Genomic DNA, 13,569 nt, shown 5'->3' with positions numbered 1-13,569 from the left:
GATGAAACCTCCTTACTAAAGTCTTCATCTTCCACCAGCTTTTGTGCAAACACACACACATACACATACACATACACACACACACACACACACACACACACACACACACACACCCTGCCATCTCACTATGTCCCCTCACTGAGGTTGCCGGGCCCTTCCAACACCCACTCAGACACAGTATCTGTCACTCTTTGAGGGTGGAAGAACCCAGGAGCTGAGGTGACAGCCTACAGTGGCTGCCTGGTGTCTCTAAACCCAACTTGGTGGAATGTATACACCATGAAATATCACACAGTCAGAAAACAAGAACACAATTTTAATATATGATGGACCTTGGAACGACAACTGTTTGTGAAACAAGCAGGGGGAGAACAGAGAGGCAGAAACAGAAGTGAAGGATCCAAGATGAGAGAATTACTGTGGAATGAGTGTAGAGTTAATGTAGGAAACGGTGGAGAGCTGTCTGGCCCAGGCAATAAGGACAGTTATGTGACACTGTGAATGCCCTTAGCAGTACCGAAGCTGATACTCACAAGGGATTACAATGATAAATATTATTGTTTCGTGTCTTTTCCTGGGGAGACATCACCCCAGACACTGATAATGAGCAAAAAAATTATTCCACCCAAATCCAGGTTGGTGGATGAATGGGTTTGTTGGGCTTAGTTTCATGACTATGGGTGTCTTAATCAGTGCTCTATTGCTGTGACCACGGCAACTCTTATAAAGAAAAACATTTCATTGGGGGCTGGCTTATAATTTCAGAGCTTCAGTCCATTATCATCATGGCTGGAAGCATGGCAGCACACAGGCAGACATGGTGCTGGAGAAGCAGTTGAAGAGTTCCAGATTGGCAGGTAGCAAGAAGAGAGAGTGACATTGGTCCTGGCTTGAGATTCTGAAACCTCAAAGCCTGCCCCTAGTGACACATACTTCCTCCAGCAAGACCACATCTTTTCCAACCAGGTCACACTTCCTAATAGTGTCACTCCCTTTGAACCTATGGAGGCCATTTCATTCAAACCACCACAGTGGGTGACCCTGGATAGGTGCATCACCAAAAACTCTCACCCCCGCACGGATGATGACCCTAAAGCTGCAGAAATGGAGCACCCCACTTTATATAGCCTTCTACTTTCTATATACTCTAGTACCCCCACGAAACCATGGGCATCCTGGGAAGAAATAGATGCAGGGGGCTTGGAAAGAGGGTGCAAGTGACTGGAATCTCAGGTGGTCTGTTGACATTCCCCTAATCCTTCCACCAGGGACCAACAGGGGGCCAGATCTTGCAAGGGTCTTCCACAGGCAATCATAGCTCCTCTAACTTCAAGATGGCCAAGACTGTGTCATACCTAAGAACAACATTCCACAACAATTATGTTGTATTTTTAATTATAGTTTTGTGTGTGCATCTGTATATACATGTGTGGGATGCACACATGCCACAACATGCATATGGAAGCCAGACAACAATGTGTAGGAGTCCGTTCTCCCTTCCCACCATGTGGGTCTCAGTGAACAAACTCTGGTTGTCAAGTTTGGCAACAAGCACCTTTATTAGCTGAGCTATCTCACCAGCCCATGGCGTGCGTGCATGTGTGTGTGTGTGTGTGTGTGTGTGTGTGTGTGTGTGTGTGTGTGTAAATGAAACAACAGCCCATAGCCTAGGAGGCTGTACAAGAAGGGACAGCTGATCATTCCACCAGAAATGAAAAAATCTGGAGGGGGCGGTTGAAGACACTCAGAGAAGCCACCCCACTGGGATCTACTGTCTACCAACCCTGACCTCAGGAGGTCCCTGGAACCACTTTGAGCCCCTAGCCCCCCTGTGTTTAGCTGAGCTGTCTTTAGCTGAGCAGGGGGATGAACAGCTCCCAGCCTGCTCCTCTGCCACTAGCAAAGATAGATGACTGTTATTAAGGAGGAAGGCATGGTCCATTTGTCATCATGGACACTTGAAGTACAGCATGTCTTGGTGACCACAGAGTTCACTCCCCATGGGAGGTGACAGGCCACTTATAAAGCCACCAAGGGACCTCTTATTGTCATTCAATTTACATGAAACAAGCACAGCTTGGGGGCGGTGAAGCAATACAATTTTAACGCTTAATGACTTGGCTTCCTCATTGACAAGACAGCTGTGGCGGATGCAATCTGTCACCTCATTAGGCAATCAATATTGACGGGGGCACACAGATCAACTCCACCTGCAGCTTCCTGCAGACTGGCACAGCAGGCAGAACAAACAGCTGAACCCCTCACTAGTCTCTGAAGTCACACAGAGCAACATGTCCCTGTTACATTGCCCCCAATACCATCTCTGAAACAGAGATACACCAGACATGTGGGCTGCCATGCCCAACTCTCCATCTTGTATGAGGTGGGGAGATGTTCGGTTGATGAAGTGCTTGCTCACCTTGTCTCAATTAGGCTTTCTATTGTGGTGAAACACCAAGACCAAAAGCAAGTGGGGGGTATTATTTGGCTTAGACTTCCACACTGTAGTCCATCATCAAAGGGAGTCAGGGCAGGAACTCAAACAGGGGAGGAACCTGAAGGCAGAAGCTGATGCCATAGTGGAGTGCTGCTTACTGGCTTGCTCCCCATGGCTTGCTCAGCCTGCTTTTTTATAGAACCCAGGACCACCAGGCCAGGAGGGGCACCATCCACAATGTGAAACAACACAATTTCAACAATCTCTAATTAATCAATAAATCTCTAACTAAGAAAATGCCCTACAAGCTTGCTACAGCTTGATCTTATGGAGGTGTTTTCTCAATTGAGGTCCCCTCCTCTCAGATGACACTGGCTTGTGCCAAGTTGACATAAAACTAACCAGCACATCTTACAAAGAGTTGTTGTGTTTGATCCCTCAAGCCTCTGAAAAAAAATCCAGGCATGGTGGCATGTGCTTATAACCCGAGTGTCTGGCAGGCAGGGGTAAACTGATCTCAGAGGCTCACTCACCGGAACCTACTTGGCAATCTCTAGGCCAGTGAGAGATTCTGTCTCAAAACACAAAGTGCATGCATCTGAGGAATAACACCCAAGACTGACTTCTGGCATACACACATATCTGTATACTTGCACATATGAACACACACAGACACACACTCATAGATACGTAAAAACATGCTACCTCAAGCCACCTTGCTTCCTTCCTTGGAGGCAGCCCACACCCAAAGCAGAATTGTGTCTCTGTATTTCCACCAACAACAGGTATGTGACACGCCATCTAATGCAGGCCTATGTGGGCCTTAGTGCATCTTGTATTCTGAGGCAGCCAGGAAAGAGAGAAGAGTATATGTAGGAGAGCCTATAGTTTTGGCACAAGGGACTAGGCATGACAATTCTTCTGCCCTCAAGGGACCTGCTGACAAGGCAAGGGCATTAGGGTCTACCTGGGAGATGGAGGCTCTTCTAGGCCAAGGACAGTGAAGGGCAATATATAAAGCCTGTGGCACGGCCTAGGCCTAGGCTGATCCAAAGCCCAGTGGACAGGCAATAGGTGCATAGACCAATTTTCTGGGGTTCAAAAGCAAGGATCAGAGACCACTCCTGCCATGGGAACCTGCTGAGTGCCTTCCAGACAGGTACAATCTTTCTTGAGGATGTGGCATAAGAGAATGAATGACACTGTCCCCAGGACAGGTCCCAATCACACACCTGTGCATCAATTGAATGGTGGCCTGAGAGCTGCCTGTGTCTATTTCCTCTCCCCCACTCCCCTCTCTCCGCCCCCCTCTCTCTCTCTCTCTCTCTCTCTCTCTCTCTAGTTCACTCTTCCCCACCCACTTTCTCGTCTATATCCTATTGGTTCTGCACACCCAGTTATTTGGGAAGCCATGTTAATTTACCTTAAATACTCAACATGAGGATTTAGTGTCATGGGGAGTACCCTCATGTGACTTCCGTGCCCACCTAAGCCTTTACACAACAAGTTCATTGTGATGGTCAATCGTAATTGTCAACTTGGCAGGGTTTAGAATCATCTTGGAAGCACACTTGGCTGTGGGTGTGTCTAGGAGGGTGTTCCCAGGAAGAGTTAACTGGGATAGAAAGACTCACTCTAGATGTGTGTGACACAATCCCATGAACTGTGGACCTGAGCCAAATCCAAAGGGAAAAGTGAGCCAGGTGTGATGGCACACACCACTGGATATGATGAAGGGGTAGATAGATGATCGGGGGTTCAAGGTCAGCCTGGGTTACAAAAGGAAGGTGTGAGCTGAGCACCAGCTCTCCTCTCTCTGCTTCCTGACTGCAGACACAATGTGTCCACGTCCTTCCCTCCATGACATCTCTGCCATGATTGACTGCATGCTCCAACTGTGAGCCAAAACAAGGACTGCCTTCTCTGAGTTGCTTTGCCAGATATTGTCACAGCAACAAGAAGAGTGACCACACACACATGACATTTAGCATTTCTACTAAAAATAACTTATGAAATGCCTCTGAGAGGGATCCAGCTATAAAGATCCAGCCTGCTCCAATTCCAAAATACCTGCTGGGTCTTCCCCTCCCTCTGCCCCAGGATCCCTTCAGCAGGGCACACCACACCCTTGCCTTTGTCTCCTATGCCCTTGCCTTGACTTCTTCTTGAGAGCTGGTCATCTACCTCTGTCCTCCCAGTGCCCCAGCAGTGGTACCAAGAAGAACTGTAAGCATGAGCCAGTGGTGGTGCATGCCTTTGGTCCTAGCAATTGGGAGACAGAGGCAGGCAGATCTCTGTGAGTTTGAGGCCAGTCTGGTCTACAGAGAGAGTTCCAGGACAGCCAGAACTACACAGAGAAACCCTGTCTTGAAAAGAAAGAAGGAAGGAAGGGAGAGAGGGAGGGAGAGAGGAAGGGGAAAGAGAGAGAACTGTAAGCATGGATTTCTCTAGTGGACTCAGTGGTATCTGGAGCCACTCCCCAACTCAAAGAAACCCAAAGGTGTGACCTAGATATTTCTTCATCAAACTGACAATCAGCCATCACAGACAGACCCAAATGATGCCTTGATCTCTTTTGAGGAAACTCAAATATTACCTAATTCAGAATCTTCTTATTTTATGGAGTCTGCGCCTGACATTTTGCAGTTCTGAAGAGCATACACAATACTAGCAATACAAATGGACCTGACCCATGGATGTGCAAATGAAACCTCCCAGGTAGAAAAACAGTTCATTCCCTTCCTCTCTTCCTGTGTGAAAAGACAAGCTTGATCTCCTTGTAAGTTGTTTATTTATTCATTTATTTCCTGAGACAGAGTCTCATCCAACACAATCTGTTCTCAAACCCACTATACAGCTATGGATGTATTTTAAATATCTGATCCCTTTGCCTCTCTCTCCTGAGTTTTATGCCACCATGCCCAGTTGCATAGCACACTGGAGATCAAACTCAGAGCCTTGGGCATATTAGGCAAGCATTCTGCCAGCTGCGCTACATCCCCAGTCTGTATCTTCTCTCATAGCGTTCTTTATTTCCCTGTGAGTGCTTGGTTCTGGGTTTTCCTTCACACTGTTCTTATATCTCACCAGTTCTCTGATTATTTGATGAGTTAAGTAAGATCTCTGACATATGTTCACTCTATATTTCCATGACAGTTCACATCACACACTCTTTAGAACATACACCAGGAAGTTTTGACTCAACCGCTGAAAGCTCTGACTCAAATGGTTCCAAGGGGAGCAGAATTTATTATCATCAGCTCCAAGGAGGCTGCTCTGGGGCAACTCTCCTAAGACATGGAGAGCCAAGGTTCTGGCTGTCCCTGTCCCTCGTTCAGCTTGGCTCACAGAGTGGGCATGGCTTCTCCCTGGAGACAAGGTAGCTGCCGCAGTCCGACACCTTACATAGGGATGATATCAAACACAAGGTCAAGAAGAGCTTGCCTTCTCAAGTGTCTTAATTATTTTTTATTACTGGGATAAGACATCATGACCAAGGCAACTTATAAAAAAGGAAGTGCTGGGGGATGGAGAGATAGCTCAGAGGTTAAGAGCACTGACTGCTCTTCCAGAGGTCCTGAATTCAAGTCCCAGCAACCACCTGGTGGATCACAAGCATCTATGAGATCTGGTGCCCTCTTCCGGCCTGCAGGCATACGTGCAGGCTGAACATTCTATACAAAATAAATAAATAAATAAATAAATAAATAAATAAAATCAGAAAGAAAGAAAGAAAGAAAGAAAGAAAGAAAGGAAGAAAGGAAGGAAGAAAGAAAGTGCTTCATTTGGGGGCTTACAGTTTCACAGCATTTGTGTTCATGACCATCATGGGAGCATGATGGCAGGCAGGCATGGTACTAGAGCTTACATCTCAATTTGTAAGCATGAGGCAGGGAGAACTAACTGGGAAGAATATGGGCTTTTGAAACCTCAAAGTCTACCCCCAGTGGCATACTTCCTTCAACAGAGCCATACCTCTTAATCCTTCCCAAGCAGTTCCTTGAACTGAAGACCAAGCATTCAAATATATGAGCCTATGGGGTTATCTCATTCAAACCTCCACACCAGGCATCTCTTTTTATGAAAAATATTTCCCTCGCCCCTCCTTGGCAATTGCCATTAGGGATCTACCTCTAAACTCACTACTGTGAGGGGCTGACATTGGAGTAACAGGTTCAGTGAGACATATGGCCATACCATAAAGGGGGTCAGCCTGCACAAACCATGCATTGTTTGGAGAGACGAAGAATACAGTTGGTAATCACTCACAATGTTGGATGTAGCTTTCTTTGGGCATTTACCCTTCAAACACAGTCCCCCACACCAGGTCAGGTTCTTACAGCACCTCCTATCTCAGATCCCCCCTTCCCACCTTGCATAGGCCCCTGCCATAACCTAGTGACACATAGAGCCACCGCTTATATACCAAGCTATGCACATAGCTTTAGAGGCTCCTGAGAGAGTCCTGGGGGTACTTAGGAGGCAGAGAAGGAGAAACAGTGGGCAGGGCCAAGTTTGTGGAACACTTGCTCTTTTGCACGCATATCATGTCGGTGGGCCAGTAACCTTCCTTCCCCTGCCTAAGACCGCTATCAGGCTGGCTGCCTCTTCCACTCTCAAACCTCTGGCTCAATTTTCCCCATTCTGCCCTTCATCCACCCACCTTACCAGAGAAACTGGCTTGTCTCTTTCATCTAGGCATTCCCATAGCAGGGAACAGAGGTCTGACAGGTGGGACTTTCCAAGTGGGGGGCTCGGGTGCTGCTGCTGATTACAGGCAAGGCAGCACCTCCTTCCACCCCGCTCTCTTCAGCACACACACACAACATACATACATACATACACACACACACACACACACACACACACACACACCAGCTGCTTCCAGCAGTGCATGGGCCAGCTTGAGAGCAGGATTGAGAGTCACTTAAAAGCATACATCACAAAGTAGTGCAGCCAGTGGCCTCTGGTGGGAGGCTCCTGGGTGGAGGATACGGTTGCATCTTACTGGCTAAAGTAAACTTGATTCACAGAGCAGGGACAAGGGGCTCCAGGTCAGGCAGATCTGGGAAAAGTCAGTCTTTGTATTGAGTGAGTTACAAACCCATCCACACACTTGAATGCTGGTTTTCCATAGAAGCCTAGAGCTTGACATGAACATTCTGCTAACAGCTATCCAATCAAAGCAAAGCACACAAGAGAAGAATGACTACCCAGACCATTCCTCACAGAGCAGGGGATGGAACTCTCCAGAAGTTGTGTTCCCCTCTCAAGATTCTTCAAGGCTGGGAAGCTGCTTGTGTGACATGCCACAGTCAGCAGCCTTTAGCACACTTCTGACTTCAGTTCTTCCACACCAATCATCTGCAGAAAGCTGAACACATTCAAGAACTCATCCTCCTCATCCTCATCACCATTCTCACCATCACCATCCTCTTCATCATCATCACCATCGTCCTCATCACCATCATCCTCATCACAATCTTCATCATCACCACCACCATCACCAACATCATTAACATCGCCATCATCCTAATCATCACCATCATCACCATCCTAACCATCACCACCATCAGCAGCAGCAGCATCATAATCCTCATCATCATTATCATCATCATCATTATCATCATCATCCTCACCATCACCACCATCACCATCCTCATCATCATCACCATCATCCTCATTATCACCCTCCCTCCTCATTATCACCATCATCACCATCACCACCACCACTATCATCATCATTATCATTACTATCATCATCTTCATATCTTCATTGTCACTGTCATCATCACTGTCATCGTCATCATCACTATCATCTTCATCACTATCTTCATCATCATCATCACCACTATCAGCAGCAGCAGCATCTTCATCATAATCATCAACATCATCCTCTTCATCCTCATCATCACTATCATCATCATCACCACTATCATCATCAGCATCATCACTTTCATTCTCATCATTACTATCATCACTGCACTCATCATCACTATCATCATCTTTATCACTATCATCATCACCATCATCCTCTTCACTATCATCACCATCATCATCACCATCATCACCACCATCACCATCATCCTCATCATCACGTCATCTTCATCACTATCATCATCATCACTATTATCATCATCATCTTCATCACTATTATCATCATCTTCATCATCACTAATATCATCAGCAGCAGCATCATGATTGTTATCATCACTATCATCATCCTCATCATTGCCATCATCCTCATCATCACTATCATCATCACCACCATCATCATCAGGCTTCCTAAACAGCTCCAGCATGCACACATGCTCTGTATCGTCAGTCTTCACCCACTTTAAAACAATCATGAGTAGGGAGTTTGTCTGCATTGTGTGTCTGGGTATCTCATGAGAGCCTGACACATACAAAGGACAGAGAAGGGAATTAGATCATTTGCATCCTCACAAAGCAGTAAGCAGTACACATTTCAAACCATGTGTATGGATGGATACACACTCATGTGTACACACACACACACACACACACACACACACACACACACACATATATATATATATATATATATATGGAAGCCAGAGGTCAATTCCAGGCATTACCCCCACTCATTCTCTATCTTATCCCTTGAAATAGGGTCTCTCACTGATTAAACAAACTGGACAGCAAACCCCCATGAGTTTCCTGTCTTTGCCCAGCTCCCAAGCACTGGTTGTCACATCCATTTTTTATATAGGTGCAGGAGACGAAATGCAGGCCTTCACACTTGCTTAGCAACTGTATTATTGATGAGCCATTTTGTTTTGTTTTGTTTTGTTTTCAAGACAGGGTTTCTCTGTACCCTGGTTGTCTTGGAACTTGCTCTGTAGACCAGGCTGGCATCAAACTCCCAAGTACTAGGATTAAAGGTGTGTGACACTATGCCTGGATAGATGGGGTCATCTTGCCAGCTCATACATCTAGTAAAAATTTTGGCCAATATTTTAATTAATAAGAAAACCGACTCAGAAGTCTGTAAAGTAATTGCCTGAGCATCTACAGCTGGTGACTGGCAATGTTTGCCTACAGACACATGGGACTGTAAAATCAAGCTGCCATCCCCTCAAAATCTCCCATCACCAGACCTTATAGTGCACATCTGCAACTCAAGAGGTTGCGATGAGAAGGTCAACCATAAATTTGAAACCAGCCTAGGCCATGTGATAAAATCCCTTCCATTCTACTTTCATTTTTGATGCTTTGATAAAATACTCTGATAAGAATCAACTTAGATAAATGGTTTATTTTCATTTAGAATTCCAGGGTACAGTTCATCCCTGCAGTGACGTCATAGCAACAGGAGCTCGAAGCGGCTGGTCACATGACATTCACAGTCAAGAACAGATGATGCTAATTCTCTTGCACAGTGCTCAGCCCAATGTCTCTACTCTTACCCAGCCCTGGAACCACTATGGGCTGGCTGGGTCTTTCCACCTCAACTAACTTATTAAACTACAGACACACCCACAGGCCAATCCAACGTGACAATTCCTTGCTAAGACTCTCTTCCCCAGTTCTTGGTTGGGTCAAACCGACAATTAAAACTGAACATCAGTAGCTGGAGAGATGGCTCAATGTTAAAGGCATGCATTGCTCTTACAAAAGACTTGAATTCAATTCCCAGTACCCATGTAAGGGGTTCTGTAACTCCAGCTCCAGAGGATCAAACACCCTCTTCTGGCCTCTATGGGTACACACACACAGAGAGACACACATGCACACACACACACAGATACACATAAGTAAAAATAAATATTAATAAATAAAAATGAAGCTGACTATCACACCTTCTCAAAAAACAAACAAAATTAACCATCATCCTTTCTGCACGGTCTCTGACCCTGTTCACATTTCAAAGGACAAATCTGAGTTTTACAGAAGTACAGAACAGCATCCAAACTAAAATACTGGACTGAATCACTCTCACTAACATTAGCAGTTCCCAGGATCCCTGAGATGCTACATTTCCTGATGGAAAAAGTAGAAGCAGCTTTGGGATTCATCACTCTTCTGCCTGACTCAAACTTTCACTTGACAAGTGGCGCTCTTGTGTACCAGCACGTACAATGCCCGCATACATACTAGTTGCTTTTCTTACTGTTGCAGCCCAGTTCTCCACATAATGCAACTAAAGGGAGGGAGGGTGGGCTTGTTTTGGCTCATAGCTCGAAGGGATTCAGTTCATCATGGTTTGGGAAGTATGAAGGCAGGAGCATGTGGTGGCTGGTCACATTGTATCTGTAGCCAGGAAGCAGAGAAAGGACAGGAAGTGGGGTTAGGCTGAGAAACCTCAAGACCCCAGCATCCCAGTGATTCACTTCCTCCAGCGAGGTCCCACTTTAAGTCACACCATTAGCTGGGGATCAAGTACACCTATGGAACACATTTTACATTCAAACCACAAGAGCATTCAAGTCTGCCTTCCTTCAGACGTGATGTGTGTGCCTGCCGCAGACATCTTTCAAAGTAGAATCAACACTTCTTTAAGAAAAATTGTGGTTCATTATATATACAGGAGTTTAGCGGAAAGACAGTAATACGTGCCCATGGGTAGGTGTGGGCTTTTTACTCTTTTAAACAGGGCCTGCATATGTAGTCATGGCTAGTCTGGAACTTACTATGTAGACCAGGTTGGTGTCCAGCTCACAGAGATCCACCTGCCTCTGCCTCCTGAACGCTGGGCCTAACGTGAGTACCACCATACCCGGCAGTGTGTAGTCTTCTTAGAAAGAGAGTCTATCATTGCTGGGATCTTGGCAAATTTCAGCAGAGGGAGGATTACCTATAAGGTGAGGCAGGGAATTCCAGGGATGAGCTGAGTTACTTATAGGTTTATCCCCTCTTCTGTCTTTACAAGGAGTCTACAGGTGTGTTGTAACTTTGCACATGTGACAGGAGAAAGCCATTCCACACACCACACAGTGTGGCCACAAGAACAGAGCAGAGGACTGGCTCTGGGAGCCCCTGTGAGACAAAGCCAGTACACCGCACCTGGCCACCTTGTGGTTTGCCGGCCTTTTTACTATGTCTGTTCCACCTCCGTTTTGCCCCTAGGAGATTCCCACCTCTTAGTGTTACAAGGCTGACGAGGGACAAAGACCAGTTTCCTGTACCTCTTTCCCACACTGGACTGCTGGCCATGCCCACAAAGAGAAAGAACTCTCTGGCCGTCTGATGGAGGAAAAGCAGAGACACTCAGGTGTCTGTGAGGTTGGGATCAGCCAGGAACCTCACGGCACCATTGTTTTAACAGGAAACTTTTGAAGCCTTAGAATTGGACGTTTACTCCTAGAGGAGAAAGAACTGCTACATGTTATACATGCTAGGGGACAGCACCAGAGAGAATGCAGCCTGAGATGAAGCCACATGTTCTGATGTGACCACAGAACCACAGAAGAGGCACCTTGGTGCCACCTACTTCAGGGACACATGCCAGAGTCTGGCATCCACTTGGTAGACCTTTATAGTTACTGTCGGCAAGAACCCAAAGATACCAACCTGGAGAGAGACAATGGCAAGCCAGTTCACAGGACAGCAGATATACATTGTGGCTGGACTGATGAATGCTCCCCATAGGCTCATGTTTGCACACTTGGACCCCAGTTAGTGGCACTGTTTGGGGAGGTTATGGAGCCCTTAGGGAGTGAAGTAGTCCTGGGGGATTTAAGGTTTTATAGCCTGATGGCCTGACCCCACCTCTCTCTCTCTCTCTCTCTCTCTCTCTCTCTCTCTCTCTCTCTCTCTCTCTCTCTCTCTCTCCTCTTTTTGTTCACAAAACATGATCAGCCAGCTTTCTGACTTCCAGGCTGAAGCCGAAGTAAAACTTTCTCCCCCTCCTAATTTCTTTTTGTCAGGGTCTTTCATTGCATCAGTGGAAAAGTAACCAATGCAGGTGTCCATTGAAATAATATATTGGCTATATGTTAAGAAGAGAGAGGTGTATTTTCAGAAGAGTAAGTGGGTCTGTGAATCCAGATTTTCTGTGGTTGGCAGTTGAGATGTCACAGGTGTGGCTGGAGACTTCTCTATTTTGTTTGCTTATGCCCAGATTTACAATGATCAATGTCAGTGGGCTCTGGATTGTCTTTGCTGAACACACACTCTCAGATGAATGCTGGAGCTTGTTCTAACCCCTAAGCATTTCTCCCCAAGGAATCCCAGCTCTGCTGAGCTACACCTAGCCTGAGAACATTGTCTAAATGTGATTTCAAACTCATTTTCTCAAGATACTCTTCAGATCTCCTAATGAAGTCACAAAAATCTTAACCTTGATTGCAGTTAGCCTGCCCCAAACCCAGAACTTTGGACAGAGAGTGCTCAGTGACTAAGAGGAAGGAAGAGAATATTAAGCGAGATTTAAGGCTACCACCCACTCTGTGCAGCTTCCATAAGGGACTGAAAGAATGGGGAGTGCTAAGTGGAAAGTGTTCTACTTTTCCCGACTGCTCTAAAGAAGTTAGAGATTCTGCCATCACCAGGGTTACATTTATTTAACTTATTTATTTACTTATGTGTGTGTTTGTTTGTACATGTGTGTGGAGGAGCAGGTGTGCCACACTGCAGGTATGGAGGTCACAGGACAACTCTATGGAGTCACTTCTCTACTTCCACATTTATGTGGATGCCGTGGGTTCAGTTCAGGCTGCCAATCTTGCGCAAGGGTCTTTGCCTGTTGAGCCATCTCACCGACCTTTTCTTAGTCTTTTGAAAGGTTCTCACACTGGTACCTAAGGCTAGCCTACAGTTTCCTTATGTAATCCAGGCTAGCCCTGAATTCATTTGTTCCCCCGTGGCCTTAGGCTGCCCAGGGCTGGGATTACAGGCATGATTCACCATGCTAGGCTCCATAATCTTAAAATCTGCACCTGTCTACATCATGTGCCCCCAAACGGGATATGTAGAAGCAGCTGTTAAGCTGATGCTACCACGGGGTCATTTTATTTTCCCCTGTGTTGTCTCTCCAGCTCTTCTCTGGATCATTAAAATTTACTGCCCTCACCCAGCACACCTCTCGTCATCACCCCAGCACAATTTCTGTTTAAACAAACTGTCCAGACAAGGAAGAAACCCTCAGACGGGTAATGAAGGAAATTAAA

The sequence above is a fragment of the Cricetulus griseus genome, chromosome 7 (assembly GCF_003668045.3).
Source record: "Cricetulus griseus strain 17A/GY chromosome 7, alternate assembly CriGri-PICRH-1.0, whole genome shotgun sequence".
NCBI classification, from domain to species: domain Eukaryota; kingdom Metazoa; phylum Chordata; class Mammalia; order Rodentia; family Cricetidae; genus Cricetulus; species Cricetulus griseus.
This window is presented reverse-complemented; position numbering follows the sequence as displayed.